Source organism: Amblyomma mixtum, chromosome 1 (assembly GCF_055824585.1).
Source record: "Amblyomma mixtum isolate Tamu chromosome 1, ASM5582458v1, whole genome shotgun sequence".
Lineage (NCBI taxonomy): Eukaryota > Metazoa > Arthropoda > Arachnida > Ixodida > Ixodidae > Amblyomma > Amblyomma mixtum.
Window position 1 is genome coordinate 294,113,119 of NC_143012.1, and position 27,224 is coordinate 294,140,342.

The following is a 27,224-nucleotide window of genomic DNA, read 5'->3' on the forward strand; positions in this document are numbered from 1 at the left end:
ATGAATCCGCTGCAAACACTAGCAAAATGTGATTGGTGGCTCAAAAGCAGTGATGATGCAAGAATATAAGTTAAGGAATGAACAAAATTGATATCTAAGAAAAATTTCTTAATTATGGATAATGGCGTTAAATGTGACAGTGTTTTGAGAGATATTAAAAAAAAAAAACTACTGAGCATAGTGGCAGGTTCCACCATCCCATTTCAATGAGCACGTTCCTATCATCCATCCATCCGTCGATTGCGAATAGTGCCTGTATCATAATCTCAATTTACTTAGAAGTCTCGTGATCGCCATAATACTTGTCGAGATTTTTTTACTTTGCAAAGCATTGTAAGTCAGCGTTCCTGCATAGCGAAAACCTCTTTACCAAGGTGGTGCGGCTCGCCGTAGGGGTAGGAGTTGTGTGCAGAGCTGAAGATTTCTATTCCAAGCCTTATGTTGTGCAAGCTCCTGTTCCTGCGTTTCACCCGCCCTTTTACAACGGGAGGGGGGGGGTAATGGCACCTGGGAAGCACTGGCTAGGCAGAACTGAGCTTGATAGCAACAAAAGGCAGAGGTGCACTTGAAAGGCGCGCGGCGTTACTCTGACAGTAGACGCCTTCAGCATTGCACCCGATTTGTGCTCCCAAAAAATGTTTGGCAGCCGTAGTGAACGGGTTTTCGTCGTACGAAGAAGCTGGCTTCAAGAGTTTTACAAAAAGTTAGAGAGGGTTTAACCAAGGTTATACGGAAAGGCTGAGCGATAGCATTTAAGCGATTACCCAGGCAAAATTTGGAGGTCACCATCGTGTCAAGCACGCTCAGTTATGGCTGGACATCGACTTTGGTCCAAATTGACGAAGTCAATTGGTTGTTATGCTGCTCTTCTCAAGGTTCAGTAAAGGTCAAATCAGGCACACAATGGCAAGCGACGTTTGCGTGGAGTAGAAAATAAGTTCGTAGTTGCATACAGACAGCTTTAAACACTCCGGCAAACATCTGTTTAAGCAGCTTCTTCAATATATCTTTCGTGACTGAAGTACCGGCTTCCATGATGTGCCACTTTATATCGAAGCAAATAATTTACGAAACACTCTTATTAAGTCGCACCCATTTCTTTCCAAAGAAGACTGTTTTTTTTTGTTTTTTTTTAATGCAAGCGGCCTGTCTCCTTGAAACACAACTTAGCTCTCGGTGCATATAGAGTCGGACAGCGACGGACTTTTGCTCGAAGCTGGAGTCTATAAATTCCGTGAAACGATCGTACAACGCCATGTTATTCGTATGTGTAGGAAGCGCGACAGAAAGACATGTCAACGCGCCGTGATTACAGAAGGGGGCGAGCACAGGATACATGAGAGTGACTCATCGGCTAGCATCGGGCGCTGTGATTTTCCGGAAATGAAATTAGGTGCACGAGTTGCACACGCAGCCTTCGGTGCATTAGTACAACACTGGCAAATGACTTGTAATGACTTGGATGTATATGTCAGCGGTAAGTTTCTAGAGGCTGCTGTGAGTGTATGGAGAGGAGTTCCCTATCAAAAGCCTTGGAAAAGTCTCTAACGAGTTCGGCAGCATATTCGATGCAATTTTCTGCCTACCGCAAGTCCAGCTCTGGCGAATGACCTCTAATGAGTTTGGTAGCATATCCGATATCATTTTCTGCAGGCTAGTCGAGCTGCTGTACTGTGCTCAACGCTCGTTAGTCGTTCACTTCCTGCCGCTAAGCCTTCCCGCTGGTGAGTTCCCTGAGGAACAATGTAGCTTGATATTTAGCGGAGCGGTGGAAATGACCAGTTTGGCACGTTAACGATTAATAGAGGCTTTCAGCATACCGGAAACGCATCCCGCTTTAACGGAAACTTGCCGCAGTGCACGAGCAGTAGCCTGGACTGTGCGAGCGCAGGAGGCTTCTTATAAACTAGTATACAGGGTGTTTCATTTAAGACTTTACATAATTTTTAAAAACAAGCTTTTTGAGTTAGAACTGCACTTTTTTCGGAATACCATTGACAGCGCTGTAGTACATCAGAATACAGTTAAGACGTGTTAACTAGCAGGCTGGTTAACTAATATTGAATAGTTAACTTTGTAATCATTATCATTAGTCTCCTTAATTACAGAGAGGCGTGTAGCCCACTGTAAGTAATATCCATATCAGTTTTTTAGAATTTCAAAAACGCGGTTACCATCGGCGCTGTGGCCCAACAAATTTTGGTTAGTTCGACGACTTACGTGAACTGCGTAGTTGCTCTGCCTGCAAGCTTCTTGGAAGCACATGTACGAGGTCTGTTAGAAAAGTATCCGACCTTTCGCCGAAGAAAAAAAAAATGGCACAACCGGGCGTTGGAAACCTAATCACCTTCAAAGTAGTCTCCTTGGAACTGCACACACTTCTCCCAGCGGTGCTGCCATTGTTGGAAGTATTCCGAAAAGGCCTACTTCGGAATGGAGTTTAGCTCAGCTGTCGTTGCAGCCATAATGTCCTCTCTTGTCTGAAATCGCGCTCCTTTCAATAACCTCTTGATTTTGGGAAACAGCCAGAAGTGGCAGGGGGCCCTATCAGGAGAGTAAGGAGTCTGTTGAACTACAGGAGTCTGGTTTTTCGCCAAAAAAGTCTGAGTCAACAGCGAGGAATGTGCAGGGGCATTGTCGTGATGGATGCGCCAATTTCCTGTTGACCTCAGCTCCGGTCTCTTGCGCCGCACTGCATCACGTAGGCGACGGAGGACATCCTGCAGTACTCTTTGGTCATTGTTTGACCCTGTGGGGTGCGTACTCGTGGTGCGTCACACGGCGGGAGTCAAAGAAAGCACTCGGCATCACTTTGACGTTGCTGCGCATTTGGCAGGCCTTCTTTCGTCTTGGTGACGTGGAATGCTTCCACTGTGACCACTGGGATTTGGTTTCCGGGTCGTACCCGTACACCCAAGACTCGTCACCAGTGATTATGGTGTTGATGAAGTCGGGGTCACTGTTTGTGGAATCCAGCATCTCCTGTGAGACTTCAACACGAAGCTGCTTTTGCTCCATCGTGAGCAGCTTCGGCATGAATTTCGCCGCAACTGTCTCCATGGTCAAATCTTCGGTGATAATGGAATGTGCTGAAAAATTGCTGATGTCCACCTCTTTCGCAATTTCTCGGGCAGTCACACGACGGTCCCGCATCACCACAACGTTCACTTCGGCAATGACCTGGTCATTTCGGCATGTTTACGGCCGACCGGAGTGTGGCTCGCTCTCCACCGATGTGCGGCCGTCTTTAAACGAATTGTACCACTGCTTAATCTTTGTGCTGCTCGTAGCATCGTCACCGAAAGCCGTATGAATATTCCGAGTGGTTTCCACTTGGCTGTCGCCCAGTTTCTGGAAACATTTGATGACGTAGCGTTGCTCCCGTCGCTCCGCGATTTTCCTTGCAATAAAAAACCGACAAGAACACTGCGCACTGCCTCATTCAAACGCTGCTTCCCAATGACTGACGCTATCGGCAGGCGTGAAAAAATTCGTGCATGCGCACAAAGGTTCACGGTCGGCTTATGCAAGCGCGCTTGTTTCATGTCCAAGCAAAAAAAAAAATAACGTCGGATACATTTCTAACAGACCTTGTTTAATGGCGCGATGTAGCCAAAATTTGTTCGGCCACAGCGCCGATGGTAAACTGGTTTTCAAAGTTCCAAAAACTGATATGGATATCACTTACGGCGGGCTTCACGCCTCTCGATAATTAAGGATCCTTACAGAAATAGTTAAAAAGTTAACCATTCAATATTAAACTGCCTGCTATAGTTAGAACGTCTTATTTTGTTTCTGATGCACTACATCACTGACAACGCTATTCCCAAAAAAGAGCTCTTCTAACTCAAAAAAGCCTATTTTTTAAAAATTGTGTAAAGTCTTAGGTGAAACACCCTGCATGTCTACGCTATAGTATTTTCCCGCAATGCTAAAATCCTCTAATAGAACCGGAAGTGGGCATACACTACAGGTTTCGAGTAAAACATATTTCAGCGAGAGTGCTTGTGCCAAAGCAGAATTTGTAAATCCCGTTTCAAACCCCTAGCCGACCGCTTTCGGCCGCCATGTTAAGGGACCAACGCGATGAACGCAGAAGCATTTCCTTGCAAGGACTGTTAAGTTGCTGGAGGTGCTGGTCTGGTTCTCCAAAAGGTGGGAGGCCGCTGAAATGCATACTATCAGCTCTATGGTTGCCCTCTTTATGACTGGACGAGTCACCGATATATAGCCATATAGCACATTTGCTAGCGCTTCGCGCGCATTTTTGGCAATTCCGAACTTCAAGCGTATCGAAGGATCGCTTTTATCGCATCAGTTGCGCAACGTGCAGAAAATAGTTTATTAATGCGCAAGCTGATTTACTTTAACGACAAATAAATAACAAAACGAAAATAAGGGCGTTTAAGGTGGCATCGCTGGTACTGTGAAATTGTAACTGCAGAATAATCGACGTCACGAAGGGAGGATATCTCAGGAGAGGCCCTCGCCACCCAAGCTGCGTAACAAAAAATGTGCCAGAAGTCGCGTGCTTTCGCAACGACCATTGAAAGTCTTTGGCCGATGGCGCAGCCAATAGCAACGTTGGGCGCAGCGTCTTTGTCTGCTTTTTGTCTACTGCGCATGCGCAAGCGCACTGAAACGGCGGCAAACTATCGAGGGGGAGCCCTAACGTTCGGCTTCAAAAAATGTGACGTAACGGCCTCACCTACAGTCCATCTTTTCTCCATGATCGACGTAGGGGGAAGAGACCGTGTCAGACTCAGTAGACAACTGGAGGTATAAAATGAACTAGAATAAAAATGAAGGGTGACATCGCACACCAAAGATATCAAGCATCGCTTGTGAATTTGTTAGAAGCCACAGAACTGGAGCAAGAACGAATGCGATACGGTTTCGGACTTCGATATAACTGGGCGGTTGGGTAAGGGTGAATGTGATGTTGCATAGTTAATATTTCAGCGTTACAATTTTTTTTGGCTCTGCGGTTGTTGGGCGCATTTCGAAAAGCACTTACTTCGCGGCATTTCTCATCGAGCTGGCAGATGGCGGCAGCGTCCACATTTTTTTTCCTTATTTGAGCGGGAGGTGCAATGCACTTTATCATCGAAGTCACAACACAAATTTGGACAACGGACCACAAATCACTCTGCATTCCGTGAGTTTCGCTCGTGGCACAAACTTCTGAAAGTTTCTGTTCGCTATAAATGAAAAAAGAAATACTAATGAACAGGAAATGAAAAATGGATACTTTGAGCGACAGCTAAGAAACCGAAAGACTGCAAACGAAATCGGAATATCTGAACATATTTTACATTCTATGTCTCCACGTCTGCATGGATATTTCCTTTTTAATGCCAGAGCTGAAACTGTTCCACATTAACGCACGAACTAAGGCTCCGCAGCTAAAGGAAGTACCTTATACTAGGAAAAGTATTCGTGCGCTTGAAAAAAATCATAGTTGCATTAGGAGTAGCTAGGAATTCTTTTTTCTGCTACAAGGCTAACATTATTTGAATTGGTAAAACTGCTCTTTACCCGTCTTGTAATTAGCTTAAACGCCGTCTAGATACAGGCATAAATTTACTAGTTTTCAAGATTTTAATATTACAGTACTTAAAACCTGACATAACCGACGCCCTGACATATGCCATAGACGATGAATAACTTAAATCAACAAAAACAAGCTCATCAATTCTCATTAAAAATATTTTGAACGGATTTCTTCCTTATTTCTGTGTCGATCACGAGAGTCCCGCATGAGGCAGCATTGAAAATTATGATTTTCTTCTTTTGCTTTTCTGATGTCTGCATCGGATATGTACAGTTTTTTTTTTGTCTTTCCCTGAGAAACAAAAACAAAGTACAAAGTGCTTGTGGTGGTGGTGGTGGTGGTGAAAACTTTTAATTGATGAAATAGAGATTGGGAGCCACAGAGTGGCCCCGCTACATGGTCGGCGTCCCTAGTCCGTGACACCGCATGACAAGGCCCCTATCACTGACCTCATGTGCGGGCAAGCTTATGGAGACGATGGTACGGGATGGCCTGTTTCGCGAGACGAACCGTCTGAAAGCGTTAAACGAAAACTGAGTGCGGAACAAAATGTGGTGTCTGTGCGCAAGCTAGGGCGAACCCCGGTTGTGGTGATCACCTTCGCGGGGACCAAGGTGCCACGGACGGTGTTCTACAGCTACGAACGGCTCCCTGTTCGCCTGTACAAGAAAACAGTGCCTGCATGCCACCGCTGTGGCACAGTGGGCCATCGGGCCGATGCGTGCCCGCGACCGCAGCCGGGGCGCTGCAAACGCTGCGGAGTCCAGGTTCTTCATGCCACTCCTGACGGCACGGCGGAACATGACTGTGTTTCGAGCTGCCTCACCTGCGGAGGCGGCCACCCTACCGGAGCTCCTGGCTGTGCCGGCGGTTCCGGAAAGCCATCAAACCGAGCTTCCCACCCGGATCCAAGCCGAAGACAAAGAAGGGGCCCAAGTAGGCTCCTCCGCCCAAGGCCAAGAAAGCGCCAGACGCTCGGGAACCCAAGGCCCAAACCGGGCCATCGAAACCTGTCAAGTCCGGGACCCAGGCGGTGCCCCCGGTCCTCAACGCCAGGGACTTCCCGCCCTTGGCACCCGTCCAACCACATGTGAGCAGTTGGAGTAGGGCAGTCTCCGGCCCCCCTACCCGTCCCTCCCCTACCGAAACCGCCATACAGCAGCAGGTAGAGGAGCTCAGGCGCCAGAACCAAATTCTAGTGCGCAAAATTCAGGAATTAGAGGCTAAACAGGCCAGGTCATCCGAACCAATGCAAGAAGCTGAGCCAGATGACGAGGATGACGGATCATCCGTAACATCTTGTCTCACTAGCGTCTCGCGGCAGATCGGCGACACGGTAGTTGATTCAGTTTCCACTACTGGTCGAGTCGCCGGCCTAGAGGCACTGCAGCGCCAATCCGAGCAACTGGAGGAGCAAGTGGCGGCCCTCCCTAATCAAATCATGTCAGCAGTCCGCGAGTCCTTCCAGGACATGTTCAAGGCAGCTTTAACGCAAGCACTTCCTGACCTTATGGCCCAGGTCATTGACTCCGTCCTTAAAGCCGTGCAGCTCTGGGTCAGCACCCAAATTAAGTGCTTGTGGTCACGAGAGCAGACAACGGATAACGTCCTCCCCAACTGAGCTAAAGTCTTTCTCTTTTCTTTTGGACGCCTAGCTGCCGTGTCAAAAAAATGTGGGGAATACCAGTTGTCATATCCGCGTGTACCCCACGCCTCGGCTAGCAGGGGGGTAGGTCGGTAAGAAAGACTTCTATTGCTCTAGAAAGGTCTTGTGCTAGTAGCAGACGAGAAAGAAGAGGTCCATCTTTCTTCTTCTCACAGGGTCGGTGTCCCTATTCCAGGGCTCCGCTGAGCTTCGCTGCTCGTTGGGCGTGGTGTAGCAGGGGGGGAGTGCGCTTTCCTCTTTTTTCCTTCTTCTCCGGTTGCTACGTCACTGGGCAACCATTCTCGGGCTTAGCTGTCCAGCGCTCGTCTTCTGCTTCTTTCGCCGCGTCCTTCTTTCCCATTTTCCTTCGCACATGATTCTCTGCGCACGTATGTCTGTTTTGCTCTTTTTTTTTCTGCGTGCGAGGAATGGACGGAGACTGCTATAGGTCTAATGCAACTTTACAGGCCAGCGGTGTTAGTGTCGGTTTCTGAGCAGAACGTAGCAACGCGACAGAACTGGTGAGGACACAAAGCAAAACGACGCACGACCGCACATAAAAATAAAATGATGGACGCCAACTAGCCCCACAACTAGTCTTATTCAAGGCTTTAGTGTGTAGACAGCTGGTCTTCACGTGGAAACCCTCTATTTGAATTATTTTAGCGCAATTTAGCAGAGTATTGCGAGCCCACATGAAACACCAAGCTTTAGACCTCTTCCTCAAAAGCCAGTTTTAACCCTCATACGCAATGCCATGCTTTCGCGTATCTGTTGAGTGAAACTGCGGAGACGCTCATGTAGGGACCCTCAAATGATTGCACTGGCGTTAAAAACAATTCCAAGATCATCGCTCAGATGCTTAATATCAAGAGATCTAGCTATAGAACCCAGGCGGTGTGAGTATTTCAAAGGAGGGGAGTCATACTTGTTTGACGAGCTAATTAAATTGAAAAGCATTCCGGGAAATTTACTTATAGTTAAAGAGGACGCGGACGTGGATGAGTGCGCGCGCGCTTCATTGATCGCGTTCTTTACGCAGACGTCATGTTAATCATCAATGCAAATGCGAGCGATCAAGCTTACGGCCGAGACCCAAAAAGCCCACCTCGCCGGTGGCTTGGGTGTAACAAGCTAGTGGAGAAGCGCAGCGTTCATCTTGCAATGACACTGGCGGAAGACACAAGGAGAAAAACACAACAAAGATAGCTTTTATTTCCCAGCTTAATTCCGAGCCTCGAAACGCTCCTGATGCGTGCCTTGAGGAAAGAGCATTACATTTAATGGCAGTCCGTTTGGTGCGCGTGGTTCATGGCGTGTGTTTTACGCTTCGTGGCTTAAATAGGCTATTATTCCTGCCCACTCATGTGTTGTACGCGAGCTTAGACAGACCCCGGATCGTGAAAGAGAAGAGCCATTCACTAGGCATTAAAATCACCGCTTTCCTTTTCCTTTCTTTCTATTTCCCTATTTCCCATTCAAGCATTCCCCTTTTTCTTACTAGAATTAAAATGAATGGTGACTTGGAGAGTTATTAAAAGTGCCCTCAGAGAATAAGACATTATGTTCCTAAGTTTTCAAAGGTATTCTGTTTATTGGGTGTGGCTTTGTAGTAAAGATGTTTCAGGGTGAATGCAACACACGATGTGCTCATACTTCGTCGTAAGCCTTCCTCGCTAGCGTAGATCCAAGCTGCATGAGTTTAGTACCACAGTTAAAAAAAATATACGCGAATTCCTTTTTTTATTGGAAAGCAGGGCATAGCTAAACGGGAAGTGAGAACCTCTTCGACATTATAATGCGCAGAGAACTAAATTACGCGCAACTTCAGGGATGTTTTGAACATTTTGCGTTGATAATTACATCCCGCTAATTTCAATAAGCTCCCTCCGCAAGAAAAAAAAAGTTTTTTAAAGTAGCGAGCAGAACAATTACAAAACAGCAAAAATCAGGAACCCTAAACCGAAACTGGGCTCAGACGAAACAATGACGTCACTAGAAAGTAACCTATGACACCGCGGGTTCTATCAACGAGCCTATCGTGTGCACGTTGATTGGCTAATTTAGGGACTGTATTTGACAGTTTAGGTCATTACTTGTGAGAAATGAATCCAAAAAAGCTCGAAATTTTGTCTTTCAGCAAACTCAAAGCGAATGTCGACGGGCAGGCAACAGTGACGTCCGACACTCAATGTTTCCCGTAAAAATCACCCCGATTGAGGCCACGAATTGGGAAATAATAAAATTCATTTGTGCTCAACAATACACTGCCTAGTTGCAACATGTGGCACAAAGGATCAGATAACGTGCCGTGCAAGTTTCAGTAAAATGCAAGATAGGGAAAAGTCGGAATTGCCTTTTAATCAAATAACTTTCTGCCTTTTAGCATTAACTACTTCTGTTTTGAAAGAATTCTTCGGCATTGTCGGGTTGGGTCTTCCACCGCTGTCTTGAACTACCCGCTTGCACATGCATAATAAAAAAACATCAGATAGATTAGCCCTAACTTTCTTAATCCCCAATTTTCTCTGCTGCGCACCATGTCCACACAAATCTCGGTACAACTGAGACTCTAAGCAGTTGCCCAAAATGATTCTATAACAGAGATATTTGCGACATCCGCATTAACCACCCTAGTTCAGTACATTACGCAATGACGCTGAAAGCTGAATGTGGCATGTTTCTTTTATCCAACTTTACTACACTAAACCTTTCCTTTTTCTCCAGTAAGAGCCAAATCAGTGAGTTCAGACAAGAAAACACCGATGGAAAAAAAGTTAAGTTATGAAAGGAAAATGTTTTTTTCTTGCTGTTATGGAAGGTTACAACGACGCAAGCACTGTTAATCTCTCTTTGTAATGCGATGTTGCACATCTTAATTCCGTGCAATGTTGCAATAAGGACATGCTTACGAAAAAGAAATGCTGGAAATTTTTCCGCCGCAGCTAAATCACTAAAAGATAACCTGTCGATGTTCGCAAAGCCTTCGACGGTGTTTGCCACGACCACATCCTTTCCCAACTCGCCTCCCTAGACTGTGGCTCCCGCATGTACTGTTATATCCGCTCATTCCTCTCTAAACGTGTCGCTCGCTTTCGAGTCGACACCTATCTGTCCGACCCCCACAACCTCACCCGAGGCACTCCTCAAGGTGCGGTTCTCTCTCCTACCCTTTTCAATCTTGCTATGGCCCCTCTCGCCTCCCAGCTAGCTGAAATTCCCGACCTGCATCATATATTTTACGCCGATGACATCACTCTCTGGTGTTCATCTGGATCTCCCGGTCACGTACAGGACACCCTGCAACGTGGCCTAGATCTCATCGACTCCTTTCTCACCACCGCTGGCCTCTCTCCTGCTCCTGAGAAATCCGAGCTTCTCCTTCTCAGCCATTCCTCCTACCAGCGCTCACACAACCACTTCGTCTCTCTCCACCTTTCTGGCTCTCCCATTCCTGTCGTCACACAGTGCAAAGTTCTTGGCTTCCCTTTGCATGCGGCTAAGAATGTGCAATCCCTTCACCGCGCTGTCACCACCTGCCACTCTGTAACTCACCTCCTGCGGCGCGTGGTCACTCGACGCTCAGGTCTCCACGAGGCTCACGCGTGCCGAGTTGCCCACGCGCTGGCCCTCAACAAGGTCTTGTACTTTGCACCCTACGCTTCCTTCACTCAGACTCAACTTAACGCTCTCGAGACTGCTCTTGTGGGCCTCTACAAGGCAGCTCTCAACCTTCCTATCACTACCTCTACCACTAAGCTCTTTGCCACAGGCCTCTTCCATCCTCTTCGTTCTCTTCTCAGTCTCCATCGTGACTCGCAGCTTGCCCGGCTTTCTCTTACCCGTCAGGGTCAGTGGTTATTGACTCAAGCGGGTATCTCGCCCATTCCAATCTCCCCGTTTACCTCTCCTATTCCCACCCCCGCCCCCAATCTTCGTATCCTTCCCCTCCCGACCAACATGTCCCCCGTCCTGCACGCCGGACGTCGTCATGCGGCCGCACAGCACCATTCCCCTCTCTTTGATACCCAGGGTGTAGCTTACACGGATGCCTCCTTCGTGGCTCCTCGAGGTTCCTGCGGCTACGCCCTGTACCATCCACACCTCCCTGCTCCTGAAACCCACACCAGCGGGCCGTATCTACACCCTCCAGACGCATTGTCCCTCGAGGTCCTCGCCATTGCGCATGCCCTCCAGTCATTTTCCCTCCTTCCCTCTCTCCAAGAGTACACAGTCTATTCGGACTCACAAGCCGCTATACACCACATACAGAAACGCACCCTGACCCCTTCTCTCCAACAGGAGGTCGAACGAGCGGTCTCCGCACTGCAGCCTTCCATCGTTTTCCTCCGCTGGGTCCCTGGGCATTCAGGGATTGACGGCAATGAGCTGGCCCATCAGCTCGCCCGCGACACACTTTTCCGGGCACCGTTGATCCCCTGGCCCAAGCCCTCGGAGGACGGTGGGAGACTCACCCTTCGCCGCACCATAAAAGAGGTCTACCTTGAGCTCCGCCTCGACAAACGCCTTTACCCTCCCCCTCATCCATCACTCACGGTGCCGGAGTCTCGCCTTCTTCGGCACATTCAGATGAATGCAGTTATCACCCCGTCCCGCCTCTTCCTCTATCGCTATCGATCGGACCCTTCCTGTCCCAACTGCCCCTGTATCTATGCGGACCTGGCCCATTGCCTATTCTATTGCCCGGCTGCTCAGCAGTCGGGTTCCTTCCCCCCACCCTCTCTATCCATCACCACCTGGCTCGACTGGCTTGGCGCTGAAGGGGAAGAAGAACAGCGGCTTCTGGTCGCCCAGGCGGTCGAAATGCTCGGCCTGTAAATTATGGTTGATTAAAAGTCTTTTACTACTACTACTAACCTGTTAACAACAGATAGAATCTGAATAAATAATACGCGGTATTTTTTTTTCTTAATATCTGTCTTAATATCATCTGATGTTTGAATTTCCCTCTGTCAAAAACTGAAAGGTGCACTGAAGATCGTTTTGAAGAATTTGTTTTTGCTTTTATTTTTTTTTTCGGGGAGGGGGGTGTTTCGTCAATAAATAGTTTCAGTTGCAAACAACATAGCCACAAACTAAAACCACGGAAACAGGAATACCCGTGGACTTTCGCGAGACTCAACATAATGTTCAGTACGTCCTTCCCAATTTATAGACTGCACTCCTAAACTTTGCACGTGAGCGAATCCACGAGACCGCTTTCCGCATTCTCAGCTCGCCCCGGCATGTGGAGCTGATTTGGGTGCTTGCGCACTGTGGGAACCGCGGCAAAGAAGCCGCCAGTGACCAAGCCCGAGGTCTCATCAACCGGCTGGTGGCGGATTCACAGTCGGGCTCCTCTAAGGAAAGCATTCACTTTTCAGCCAGCTGACCAAGGCATATCGCGCCGAACTCCAGCTGTGCACTCCACGTCACCAATTCCTTGACAATTTTCACCAAATATTATGGCGCCGCTTCCGACCCACACCCTTCCCTGTATAACCATTTCCTCTCCTGCATATACCAGGGAGCATAACCCCCGTCCTGTACCCAATGAACCCACCCCCACGCTACATACCCATGTTCTTCTTGAATGCTCGGCGGACCTTCCTCCATGAGGCCTGGAGCACCTGACCACCTAGAATGGGAGAGCCTACTGCACTCGATGAATCCGACCAGGCAGAAGCACACCTCTGAACAGACCGTCCACGTCATGGAACTCCATGTCCTCATAAACGCGTATTGCGGTGGGGTCGTGCGGGGACCTAGGGACCTGTATTCCCTAAATCCGTTGGTCAAATAAAGATATTATTTCTCTCTCTCTCAACCACATCACCTGCGATAACCAATTAAAATACTATAATCTGTCAAGAGACCCGAAGTAATCATTATTACCCTTTTTTGACGCGACCTAATTAATAACTTCATGCAACCGCTAGATACTTGTGGTTCAGAAAGCATATCCCCGAAATAACAAGCCGTATGCAAGCAAACTGTTTTCACCTCGTTGCTGCCGCAGGGGTGATGCGCCCGACCGTCTGCTGCGGCTGAATAGTCCGACCAGCAAACCACACATTTTCGAAGATTACTCTGCGTTTACTCCGTCAACGTCAGAGCAGAAAGCCGCCATGCAATTGGCTGAAAGGCATTCCACGCATGCTTTTCGTCATGGCAATCATGTTGGTTGACTCCTCCTACTATACGCAGTAAGTTAAAAAAGAAAAGGCGTAATGCGATTTTAGAGGGATATCGACCACATACGATAATAATAAGGAGTTTCTAAGAGTGTTCTGGCGTGTAGGTCGAGTTCCCGCGATAAAAATATGAACTTAAATTACTTTCTAGTGCACCTTGAAGGAACAGTGTCACTGCTGCAAAATCACAGGCAGCAAAATAAATTTTCGCAGGCGCCATCGCTTTGTACAGTTCCCCAAAACTTGATAAAGATTCCCGGAATGAGAAAAAAACCACCTCGGTATCATCATTAAGAGAAGGACCATGTCCTGATCCGCATTATTAAAAATTTATTTACTCGGGTGAATAAAAATTACGAGGAACTTTACGGCTAAAGTGGTGAAAGGCGAAAGCCTGAGTGCTGCATTCTGCTACGCCATTGTTCACTTCACATTCTGTTGGTGCATTAATTAACTGCAAATTAATGACGCTTTAGCTTCGCCTTTAGAAGTGGAACGCGACAGCCTGTTGTAGCGCTGCTAGGCGGTCCACGGAACGCCACCACCCGTTAGGCGCAATGCGTTGCCCTTTGAATGCAACGCTTTTTGAGGAAAGATTCTACGCCTTGCTAGTCCGTAAATTGGTTTTTGAGGAAAGCAAATGTATCAGTGTGTCATATCTCGGTGGTCACCTAAACCTCGCCGTAACGGGAAGGGAGGAAGATGAGAGTGAACGAAGACACCGTATTCACTAGACGCGCCTTTGTTCATTCCAAGCCATCGAGCTAGCACGGCGGAGTGGTAGCGTGCTCGTCTCGCACTCCGGAGACCGGGGTTCGATTCCCGAGCTCGGCCAATTTCCTACTCGGTTTTATTTATTTATCTGGTCTGACTAGGAAGGTTAATTAGGCTAATTGGTTAAGTAAGTCCCGCTAACTTGGAGAATCACTAAACAGTCCCTTTAATTGGTTGCATTGTTAGTAGCCAAAGTACAATTGGCCCCGTTTGAAATTCGCGCACTGTGACGTCACGACCAATTGAAAAGCGTGACATTTTCTGTCGACAACTTCTGCTTACAACGATGAGGCATTAAAGGCTTCCGCCTTAATAAATCTTTATACAGAAATGGAACGGACGCCAGAAGCTGGAGAGGATATGTTCTTGGAATCAAAGCGGAGGCCGCCTCAAATTTCTTTCATCAGATGAAAGATGAAAGGTGTTCGCACACCGGAACAAAGATGAAACAACCTCCATTTTGTTTTCAATGCTTTTTTCTTTCGCTGCAACCTCCTTAACGCCATATGCGCTCCTTCCATGAAATCTTTCCGAGAACCAAAGCCTCTTTACTTCGCGATAGAAAAAAGGACTGCTCAGGTTGCAAGAAAGAGATAAGCTGTTGACCTCCCCGAATGTCAGTTGACAATTTCCGAGAGCTGTGCCCTGCGAACGACATCACGAAACGGCGCTGCGTCGCACGCTTGCCAGGGTCGGCCAACAAGTCAGCGTAGGTACTCGTTCTGGCGCATTCCATGCCAAAGGAATGCGGAGTGCGGAGGTTGCTGCGGAAATAGCCATGCTCCTTTAAGGCCGAGAACATCCGCTCTGCGTGGCTCCGCAGATTATCTGATCAGTAGCCCAGTTGCTTGGCTGGAAAAACAAAGCGCTGAACGAAGCAGTCGTTGTGACCTTTCGATCGGCGACTGACCTTTCCTATAAACCAACGCTTCCACGGCGTCTGACCGTGTGACCAGGCAAGTGTCTGCTTGGGCTTGGTTGCTCGGCATTGCCTTAAAGACCGCTATGTAAGCGAACTAACAGCGCGTCCAGGCTTGTTTATTTGTTTGCACTGGAAAATACAATGATCACTGCTTTTCATCCACACTTTGTCCTTTGTTTAGCGGTTTAATTTCAGGCAGTGAGTTCGACGTAATACAATTTCAGCCCATTCTGACGCGGTGCGCAGAAACATTATTTAATAAAGATATACACTGATCTCACATGAAGCGTTATGCGATCAATTTTCATTCTACTTTCTGGAAGAGATACGCGGACTGAAAAAGAGGAAGCATATGCTACACCTGATGACAAGCTTTAATGAGACGTCTGCTCCAGTTATCGTTTGCTTTCTGGGCGTTAACTAAAGGCTGTTTTTTACATGATGAACCTAAATACAAGGAATTCATCCAGTTAAGTCTGCCGCTCATGCTTGTATTTTTAAATATTTGAAAAATGCCTTGATTTTCTCGACCCACCAAGATCTGCGCTAAGGTCCTAGAATCTTGACCTTCTTTAGAGGAAGTGAACCCAAGCGGCTGAGTGCTGCCTCCGAGACACTTTAGGTAAATAATCCCGGATTACTTTCCCTTTCGGCTATATAATCGAGGGCCAAAGCACGAACAAAGTACGTGGCGCTTGAACAGAATTACTTTCTTCGTGCTTTGATAACGTGAGGCGGCAAGCATCGCCAGTGCTGACAGCCATCGCACGCATGATGACGATCAAAATCCGCACGTCACAACGATCTGGTTGCAGTCGATCTCCTGCAGAAGATCAAGCTGAAATGAGACGCCTTAGCGCCCTTTTATTTGAGACGTCGCGTCTAGAAAAACGAAGAAAGCACATCGCGCACAATGAATGGCGGTCGAATTTTTCTGTACCTGCTTTGTTATTGTCATTCTGCAGCTTTCACTGCGTCTTTCCAATCGATACGGCGGCAAAGACGCGGGATATAGAGAACGGATTAGGGGCTTCAGCGAGCGCTCTCATCTGTCGGTGCCAATGGTGACGTTATGCACGGCTGTTCCATTCCTAATGCTACTTCGAAAAGAACAAAACATTTCGCCCGAAGTGCAGCCATGCGAGAACCCAGTATATCGCTTCCATTGTTGTGCACGTATCTCCATGCTTCCAGTTACGCTCCGGCTGCATTTGCCGCCTACACTATAATCATGGTTCTAGAATTTTCCTGTTTAGCATGTGGAAATATTTGCTATGGTGACTCTCTTATAAGACGTGTGTTGTCTTCTATGACGGCTGTCAACCACATGACATGAAACTGTTTCGATTTCTTGGCTATAAATGTTTTTTTTTTTCCGTACTAGGATGCAGGAGCTAAGCCATAATCTATCACCGCCAGCATGCGCTAAGAAAACTGCTTGCAGTGCACGCATTTTATGTCCCGGAATTAACGCACGTTCGGATTTCGTTTCAGAGTGAAGACAAAAAATAAGTTATTCATGAAATACACTCTACAGTAGAAGCTGACCCCCTTTGCGAATTGCAGTCATTTTGTGATTTGTTGAACGTGCGGCTATGGCAAAGCCTGTATTTTTTTTTCGTTCGTTACTAGGAAGGTGGCTCATCCCGAAATCCACTCGTAATCTGATATATCCATCCTGTATGCTATCCATATAGCGGTTAATTCCTAGCCTTTCTACAGGATTCAAATATTAATTTCATTATGACATCATCGCATATTAACCGTACTTCGATTTATCAAGAGAAAATCTGTTCACGAAGTGTCTGCTGAGCTATCCATGCTCTCTCCCGCTCGCTTTCTTTAAACACTGAATAAACTATATTAAACTGCCATCGTTTAGAGAACTGGTTCTCGCAGAATTTTTTGGCCATCTTCGATATTCTTTTCGAGAAAACCTTTAAATAAACCTGTATATTCTTCACAAATTCAAAACTCAAAGGAACATTAGCCGTGCATCGTTTTTCTTTTCTCTGCCATTTATTTAAATTAAAGCACGAGTAATGTACACCTGTCTGAACTTCACTAACAATTTATTATACCTAGTTTCATAAACAAAGGGCGCTTCAAAAGTTCGAACAAAAGGCGCGTCCTTGGCATGCGGGCTTACTGAATTCTGGGCGTTTGGTATGCCTTTCGAACGCGCAGAAGAGAGAGCCAGTTATTCCTTGTGCCTTCGACATGATTTGTGCCGCAATAAAGCGGGTAATTGAGCCAACATCCTATCAAAACGCACTTTCGTAACGTTATTCTAATGTTTGCAAAGGCGAGTATGGTGTTTTGCCGCTTGACAACGCTGCGCCCATCAGCGAGGAGCGGGAAGAGCGAAGATGCGTCATCTCTTTGGGGGGGGGGGGGGGGGGGGGGTGCCATTTTTCCCCCAGCAGCCGTAGCTACGCGGTGATGAGTTGGCCGCGGTTGCATGATTCATGTCGCGTACACGCTAGCGTCACGCCTGTCGACGAGGCCCCGCCCACATCTCATGCTGTGAAACACTCAGGCGACGACACGCTGAGCAACACAGCGGTTGCTCGTGGGGTTCGAAAGCAGCAGGGACAACACCCCGTCCCGCTTACTCGCTTCCTTTGTTCTCTTTTTTTTCTTCTTTTCTCGTATTCTGACCGCAAGCCGATAAGCCTGGAAATTGATTTTTGCCTATTAAATGACGCCGTGGTGGTAGAAGGAAACTGTAACAGATACCGAATTATGTCGTAATTTATCGTTGTCTGATGACGCCGTGTGCAAGAACTACCGAAAGAGAGGCTAGTAATAAGTTACTGACGAAAAGAGTTTGTTCTTCTGAAGTGCTTCCGACTGCGCCTTCACACTGCTTCAGACTGTGCGCTTAACTTCTCCATGGCGCCAGCTATACTGTCTTGTGCCAATCGCGATTAAACGCTGAGGCTCAATTAGAATTTGTGGATTATGTTACCGTGTGCCGTCTCTACCCATCACGCTACATATCCTCGTAACACTTTGTATGTATTTCCGGTGTGTTCTCGTTCTCACGATCTTGAAACTTTTTTTTTTACCTCAAGCATGCATCATGGCACGTCAGCCACATGTTTTTGCGGCTTTGCGAGGTCGAATATCAGTCTATCAAATTTAAAAGGAGCTGTTCAAGACGTAAATATGTTTTTTTCTATCCCAGGACAAAGAGAAATCCTGCAAAAACAAAAATGATTCCATAAATGAATTATCTACGCCATAAATGAATTATCTACGTCACCTGCGACAAAGACGAGGACTCCCCGTTTGTCAAGTGCCACAGGTAGCAGAGCAGCCCGCAAGCCTAGCAAGGAGGACTACCGAAAGAAACCACCACCTAAGTATATTGCTCACTGAGATAGTTAGCGACACATTGAAGCTGGTTGTTTACTAGATATAGCACTCAGTGAACCACCAAAAAACAATTTGTTTACGGTGCATCACTTCATCAGCACCCAGTACAGATCGAGTGGCCTACCTTTGACCCACCTTGGCGCGTCTACCTTGCGGTGGTCCACTAAGTGTTCTAACTTTTAAGCGTTTATCCACAGCATTCTTTTCTTTGTGTGAGTCGAGCAACAATTGCCACAATTCTTCGTACTCAGTTCTCCCAAGACAGCAAAGGATTGAGGGTGTACTGTGTAATCGATATGGCTTGTTCTGTTTTATTGCCACGGCGCTACTGCCACAAGTAATCAGAATCAGCTGTAAGCCCACGGCCGCTCCCTCTCCCGCAGACTCTCGTGGCAGCCTTGATACTAGAGTGGTGCCCGTAACTACAGGCCTTCGTTTCCCAGTAACCTCGGTAAAGTGGTGCTGCTGAAATTTACGCAGGAAATGTGACGTAATTTTTCGAGAAATATGATTCCGTTCTTTCTTCTAGTTCGCACGAAAGCACTGGCTCTTACAGGCGACAGCGGTCATCGCACCCAGCTTCCATACTCGCTCACCAAAGCCGTACGGATTAGTGGAAGGTATGGCCGGCGTCAGCTGGCCACGGACAAAACACAGAACGATTAACCTCAGAGCGATTCGTGGAGCGTCAGTGCCTTGGCTCTTGTGGCACTACCAATTATCATTCTCTGACGTACAGCAGCGACGTACGGGCTACTCAACAATGCAAAAAACGACAAAATAGTCATACGAATTTGGGCCCCGGCATCAGCCGCATCTTCCAAAACGGAGGGAGGTTTCAGTCACCATAAAGCTAACCTCCGTTATTAAATATCGATTCTCACTGCTTAACAGATTCTTGCCTTACGCTGCAAAATCAAAACTTTGTAGCCCTCCTTACCTGTCGACCAAGACGAAAGCGACGCTCAGCAAGAACAGATGTCGACATCTCGAATGGCCGAGGAAGCCTGCAGAAAACAGTGAGAAAAAATTATTAATCAACTCAAACGCAAAAAATTTAAAATTGCTACTTCTCAATGACAAGCAGTCCAATATAATCTGTTCAGATGAAGGTGATCCAGACAGCGAAGGTAAGCAAAGAAAGGAGTTAGTGAGTCGATAAACGGTTATTGATGCAAAAATTTCCACTGGGGGAGCTATTACAGTTCACATTGGTCGCCATATCCTCTGGTCAACTAGCCATTGCTAATCTGTTAGTGCAGATCTAGTCAAGCGCTCCTACAAAGAGGTATCGGCGGGGTGATTGATGAAAAGGGAGGCGGAAGAAATGGCGTGGCATTACTAGGGAACGTGATAGAGCGAGGGACGGTCCTCACTTCAAGGGGATTCAGAAAAAAAGACAACTGATTGCCGAAAGCATGTCACGAATTAGTAAGAGCCACTCTGCATTTAGAATTGATTTAAAATGTCGTCGCAGGCATCCTGCGGCAGCAGTAGCTTACGCTCCTATGTCAGCAATTTGTGAGCGAGTACACAAGGCAGAAAAACAATGACCAGGTGGCCAAACACAGATCATTTCAGTCAGTATGGCCATGCATCTGCGATCAAGTGAACACTCATTCGGCTGAAAAGGCATTGCATGGAATCTACAGGTTACGAAAGCGACCACCATGTGGTGTGATGAGTTCTCTTTGCTGACGAAGGAAACAGTCGCATTCATCGAAATACACGGACTTTGCAGAGCGATAAATGAAGATGGCTACGGCCATGCCTTGTGCTTTTACGGCAGTGAATGTGGCTGCCCAATCGCTTATAATTGCCTGACTTCCCGCCGCGGAATAGTCTGCAATTATTTCTTTTTTAAAATTTCTGCGCCTTAAACTCTTTCTCGCTTCCTCGATAAGTGTTGCTTAGAGGCGCATCTTAGGTCTTTGTTTTTACAACGGTGAAAAAGAAAATCGCTTGCACTTGGCAAACTACTGCTATTAAATATAAAAGCCCTCGCTTCTCTGCGACAGCTGATACCTCTTAAACTGGCTCCTGGTTTATATTTAGGGAAGCTGAATTCTTTTTTCCACATCGCTTTCACCAAAATTTCCGCAGCCTTCACTCTTCTTTAGCATCTTGGTGTCTTAGTTCATAAGAGAAAGAAAGAAACAGGTTTATATGCGAAAGATCTTTAAACAAATCGCGGTAAGAAAGTTTCGAAGCGCACTACTGAAAGTAGGAAGCGGCACTACAAAATTTTGAACTTCGCCTCCTTTCACTGCGCCAGAGTAATGAGTGTAATTAAGCATCTACCGGCACCAAAGCATATTATGAACAACACGGCAAACCTTTCCTTCAGCCAAATCTTCTTACTGGTAGTTTTTGCTTCGTTTCGAGTACTAGTGGTAGCGGTTTAATCGGTTATAATCGCACATGTGAAAGATGGAACGAAGTTTAAGGGCTTGTTTCCCGTCTTTGGAAGAAAGAATCTCGCTACAGCCTTTCACCTTAGTCAATGCTGTAAGTTCTTTAAAGGATCATGGGAAAAGTAGCACCGTAGGGACGATGAAAGCAGAGCATGCGGTCATGTAGAAGAAAGATACTTGTTATAGAGATTTATCCTTCTTAGTTCCTAAAGTTTCTTAATGATCCGCACGCAAGTCCGTACCAAATGCGCGGCAGCAGCAGAACAGATGGGACAGATGCTGTCCAGTCCACCTGTTCTGCTTTCTTCCTGCATGTGCTGCAGCTTTTCACACGGATCATTAGGAAACTTTCGGAACTAACAAGGATGCAGCACTATAGCAAGGCTGCTTCTTCCGCATGGGCGCATGCTCTGCTTTCGACGTGCCTGTGGTGCCACCTTCTTGAGGGCACCGTAACCAGGCCGTCCATTTTGCCGCTCTCAAAGGTTAGTTCAGCAGGTGCTTCACACAAGCTAACGGTTTCAGCCCACACAGACAAGACGTACAGAGAATGGTCCCTCTTGAAATGAGCAACCTTTCTAATTGCGCAGTAAGCTTTACATAGATAACTTTAAAGACTGCTAAATATGGCAAAAATGAGAAGTCCGGAAAATTTAGAGCAGCAGGTGGCCAAGCAGGGTCTGTAAAGCATTATGACTTTAATTCATGCACTCACTCAGTTAAGGTACGTTTACTAACGCGACAAAATTTTAGTAAATGAAATGGAACAACACAAAGGTATTCGTGCATTACAAAAAGAAACCAGAATATTGCTGCTTAGTGCATGTGGTGGAATGCCATGTACAGCCGCCCTGATTTTTAATAATATAGCGCGAGCGTCGACCGAACTGCTGGTCAGCGCCTTATAACGGCGATAATCGTGCAACAAGGAGAGAGTTCGCGCACGCACACGAAGGCAGATTGTCGTCTGGTACGCTGTTCCGAGCACGAGGACACACTCCCTGCCACAATATCAATTCGCAACATCCCGCCAAGCCGTAGAGCGCATGCGCATGATTATGATGTGAGACTGCATGAGGCTTGATTTCTTTCTCTCTCTTTTTTTTGCCCATTACGGGAGGCCAGCCTGGTGATGCAAAGTTATGATAAGATAAAATAAAAGGAAAGAAATATAGCAGCACATTGAAACCATTGCCTGGATCGCGATAAACGGGGTTCCAACCAGCTCTTTAATCAGCCTTGCAGTGTCTCGACGGTATATAAAGGCATTAGTTGGAACCCCGTTTATCGCGATCTAGGCAATGGTTTCAATGTGCTGCTATATTTCTTTCCTTTTATTTTTTCTTATAACTTTGCATCGCCAGGCTGGCCTCCCGTAATGGGCAAAAAAAAGAGAGAGTAAGAAATCCAGTCTCATGCAGTCTCACATAATAATCATGCGCATGCGCTCTACGGCTTGGCGGGATGTTGCGAACTGATATTGTGGCAGGGCGTGTGTCCTCGTGCTCGGAACAGCGTAGCAGACGACGCTCTGCCTTTGTGCGCGTGCGCGAACTCTCCCCTTGTTGTACGATTATCGCCGTTATAAGACGCTGACCAGCAGTTCGGTCGACGCTCGCGCTATATTATTAAAAATCAGGGTGGCTGTACGTGATGAGATTGCACAAGAATTTACACTAAAAAAATAGGGTCCCAAAAGCATTCCTTATGGAATGGTGAAATCGAAACGAAATATATTGCTCAGCCTGCCCACGGATACCAACAGCATCATGTTAAAAAGGCGACGAGAAAGCAGCCAAGAAACCATGCGTGCCAAGTGGGCATTCGCGTGTAACCTCGTATATGTCGTCTGCGGTACTTTGAAAACGGTTATATCTTGTATGGTCTCTGTTTGCGACACCAGCCCGAATACCTCGACTGCCCCAGCAAAAAATGGCTATAAAGCGCAGCTGTCAAAATTCGGCGCTCTAAGGAGATTTTTCCTTCGCTTGTTTGGACAAGGAGGGAACAGCGAAGCTCTAGGCTGTATTTATTTCAAACTCGCTCAGTGCGCCTCGCACAGCTTCTTCCCGCGACCAAAACATATCCCCTTCCGCGGTGCCCAATAACAAGGTGTCACTATCCCTCGCCGATTCTTTTCTTTACTTCAGTGCAAGTCTGATTTCTTTTTACTCATGACGACAAAAGAAAACCGGTCCTGCGGCATTGTCGTGACACCGTAGGAGCGTAGCTTCCTGCAGACGCCTTTGAATGGCGACTCCTGGAAAGCCTCGCAGTGATTTGTCGCGGGCAACGCGCCCGCTGCAGATACAATCAATTCCTCGTTTTCTCATTTTTAAACAAAAATAGCAAGGTGGTGGAGCGCCCTGTTGACACAGCAGTGAGTTTTCCTCTCCTGTTCATCCTTTAAACTTTTTCTGCACCTGGGATGGACCTCTCCTCGCCTGTGCATCCACCGAGGCTGATCGGCAGAGGATGTGATCGATCCGACAAAACGCGACAGAAACTCAATCGATTATCAGCTCTCTTTGAGGCTCGCGTACCCCGATGCAGCAGCAGGCTCTCCTCTTGTGTCTGTTTCCGCGTCCGGCGCGCCTGCAGTGAGATGCACCGAGCCTTGCTCTTACGGCGAATGTTACGCGGCGCGGGAAAGACGTAATACAGGGATGGATTTTATTGCGCGCACTTCCTTCTACAGCCCCCCGATCCCGAATACTTTCGCAGCTGTGTTTGCTTGACAAACAAGTCATGTTTAGACACAGGCATAGCACTTATTAGCACCCCCTCATATGAATTTATCAAGAGAAATTCTAAAGTAAGACGGAAAAGAAATCTTGTAGAAATGTGTCAAAAATAAGAGGTGAAAAAGACTCTAGGGTGCCACAAAGAGAGGCAAATATAGTGCTCGCCGATATTCGCACCAGCGTCCCTGGTTAACGCTTCTATGCGAAGCGAACTTCGACAGCATCCGCTGCCCTATTCTTCGCATGGAGCAGTCTACATATCACCGCAAGCTAGAAAAAAGCAGGCAAAGCATAGTAGCTTCGAATAAGGCGGCAAAGAATAATGACGAGGGAAAGGGGATGTGGCTAGTAGCTTTCAGACGCTTCCCTGGGCATAGTGCAGCGCATAGTGATACCTTGGATGGTAACTTCAGACATTTCTACAAGAGTAGTAAAACTTATCTCATAATTTCGAGCCGTTACTTTGATTCGTTGCGTCCCCTCGTACCCTATTTTCTTTGTCCTTTCTTTTGAACAATTTGCCACTGATTGGCCGCGCGTTGGCTTTGTACACTGTCTCTTTCCAGCTTTTGTTGTTGTTTTCGTGAAAACAGCCTCTACGTGCTTGAGCATTTTTTACATTCTTTCGATTTTGCCATTTTCATGCTTTATTACAACTTTTTCTTTCTCCCTGAAGATCTGCATCGTAGCATGCGCTGAATATGCGTAGGACTCCAAGTAACTCGAAAGAAAGGCAATATATCGAAAGGAAAAGCTGGAAGGTTAGACCTGATGAACCTTCTCCGAAAACGGTGAAGAATCAAAAATAAAGAAACGGCCCCATTGTTTGGCACTTTCTTCATAGACGTGAGCATTCCCGAGTCATTTTTCTTCTCGCGGCTTTTGCACACGATTAAAGCGGGTCGCTTCATTTTGTGTGACCATGCATAGAGACCATTTACTAAGCGGTAACAGACGCTGCCTTCATTAACTCGCACTGAGTTTTCGCCTCAGCCGTTAAAGAACCAAGTGTGTTCTTTGCAGAACTGATCGCCAGCTTTCCCTGACACCCTTTCTCTCCTTCCAGCCACACGGACTCTTTTATTTCCTTCTTAGCTCAGCCTTCTTTTCTGCTCTAATCTGCTCCAGTGCTCTCCAATAACGGTAACAAAAGTGGGCACATAGCACATTCATATTTGCTAGCCAGGCTGAAAGATGCAAGACCGCAAAGAACTGCGCATCCCACCACTGTGCTATTACATGGGGAGCTGCTATATATAGCGCCTTCTTCTCTTAAAGAAAGAACTGAAAGCGTTTATGCTATCTGCTGCTTAATTTCGCATTTACGTAGCAAGAGTAAACATTGGGATTTTTCCTTCGTTTCTCCTCACTTATGCTTACTTTTTTTTTCCTCACAAACTTCTACGTTGTCGACCACTCTGGCGCAGATTACAGACACACACTCTCCCCTCGCCCCTTACCCTAGCCCACTATCTTCCCTACTCCGGCATGCGCCCTATGCCCAGAACCCTTCGCTTCTTCCCTCCACATCCTTTCCCTCTGCCCGGCGGACCCTCCCCCGCGGGACCTAGAGAACCTCAAGACCTGGGAGGATTGGGAGACCCTGCTGCGCTCGGAGGACCCGGCCGTGCAGACCATCGCCACCGGCCGGGCTGCCAGTGTTATGGACCTCAGGAACATAAACACTTGAGTGGAGTGGGGTCGTGCGGGGACCCTGGAGCGTGCCCCGAATTCCTGTTGTAATAAAGTTTTCTCTCTCTCTCGACCAGCCTTCATTGCGATCCTAAAAACGAATCTGTGAGAAGTTGAAAGGGCTACACAAGCCACTTTATTTAGGTTGTAAAAGCATTTTCCTTGTCGGATTAATGCAGAAGCCTTTCTGCAGCAACAGCTTTCATATTTGCTAAAATGGCGGTGTTAATACCACCGTGCACTAGTAGGAGAAGCAGCTAAACAAAATCTCGATTCAAAGTAAGCTAACATGGAATCGCAGAGCTTGCCACAAGCTGAAGTGGACAATGGGTAATGTTCCTTTTTCGCAAAAAAGTAGTTTAGATAATCCGATAAGGGTACAACACTCTAACAGACTAAGCCGAACGAAAAATGAACAATAACTTGAAACAAGGATTCAACGTTCTAATGTGCGCACTTAAAAAAAAAAATAAGTAGGAAGTATTCACAACGGCCCACCGAAAATCTTCTTCTTGAAGATTGAGCTCAATATTACAATGGAGGTAAAACCCGTATCTGAGCCTAAACCGACAAGTACAGGACCAGCCAGCGCCGGAACTCAATCAAGCAAAGCCGCCGAGCAAACAACCGGCTGGTCCCGCGGCAACACGAGGAGGAGGAGCGCTCTCATGCGCCGCTAACTGCATTGTGGCCGCCGACTACCGCCTCCTTTCAAATTCACCCCTCCCTTTTGCTGAAAATTGTGTAGAAAAACCTTGTGTAGTTTGTGCAGGTGTGGGTAGGTAGTACCTGTTTGTAGTCTGCGCCAGTCTATCGCCTCCTCTTTGGTAAGCCTTTTGTGTGGGGCTGGGCAGCGTTTCCGCTGACCCCTGTAATGATCGAGTATATCTGAGTACGTGGGGGTAACTGGATAAAAGGTGCCCGTGGTGAAAAGTGTTGAGTCTGCTCGGTTGACGTACCCTCGAGCTAACTCGTCTGCTGCCACATATCCCCTCATTCCCTCATGTCCCGGAACCCACACTATACTATGTTTAGTGTTTTTGTGTCTTCTTGTCGTGTGTATAATATGATTGGCGATGCTGTTGATCCTGCCTATAGTGTAGTTTCTGCATGCTGGTTTGGAGTCCGTCACTAGTGAGGTTTTGTCCTGTTGCGTTGCCTTGCGATATTGCCAGAGCAATGGCGGATTCTTCAGCTGCGTCTACGTTTGGGTTGTTTATCGCTGCGCTGGGTATTTCTTTCCCTCCTTGCTTGTGTTACAACGGCGATCGTTTTGCTTTGGTATCGGTACTTTGCTGCGTCCGTGTAGACTACGCTGGGATTGTCGCTGAATTTCCTGTTGAGTGCTCGGACTCTGGCTTGTCGTCTTTCATGGTGTATGTTGGGGTCCATGTGTCGAGGTATGGGTCTTATCCGGAGGTTGATTCTCTGTTCATTATTAATCTGTTCCTTGTTTCTTGTGGTGCAGACGCCGCCGATCACTTCATCACCAGGCGCGTGGTTCAAGTTACATCTTGGTCGTCTTCGGGTGGGGCGCGCCCTACCCTTGATCCTATGATCATGTGTAGCTGTTCCCCGAAATTACGTGTAAGACGTCCCCAAACGCTTCGAAACGCTTCTCGGCCGCTATATGCGCTTCTTGTTCGTGGTCATAAGAAGCTAAGCAAAGGCGCGAAAGCAGCCATACAGTGAGTGGACACATTGGCAATACCGTGAACGAAACAATAAAGCAAAAGCCTGAAAGGGGCACGATTACCATACGCAGGAATAAGCAATTCAAAAGATTACGATACGCAAGAATGAATAATTACATCACAGTCGTTTTAATTTCCTAGCGCCGGCGACACGGGTATCCAAGCTCTATAAACTGACGAAGGAGAACTGCAGCGCCGATGTCGACAACA

General features: G+C 47.1%; 1 protein-coding gene across 2 annotated transcripts in view; it reads right to left on the reverse strand.

Moving 5' to 3' along the window:
• CngA (Cyclic nucleotide-gated ion channel subunit A) overlaps nt 1–27,224 on the reverse strand; it is a 344,600-nt gene that overhangs the window by 47,145 nt on the left and 270,231 nt on the right. For both annotated transcript variants that reach the window (XM_089566464.1, XM_089566463.1), the window contains exon 5: nt 19,411–19,477. The gene's annotated coding sequence lies outside the window, so the exon portion shown is untranslated. The remainder of the gene's footprint in view (nt 1–19,410; nt 19,478–27,224) is intronic.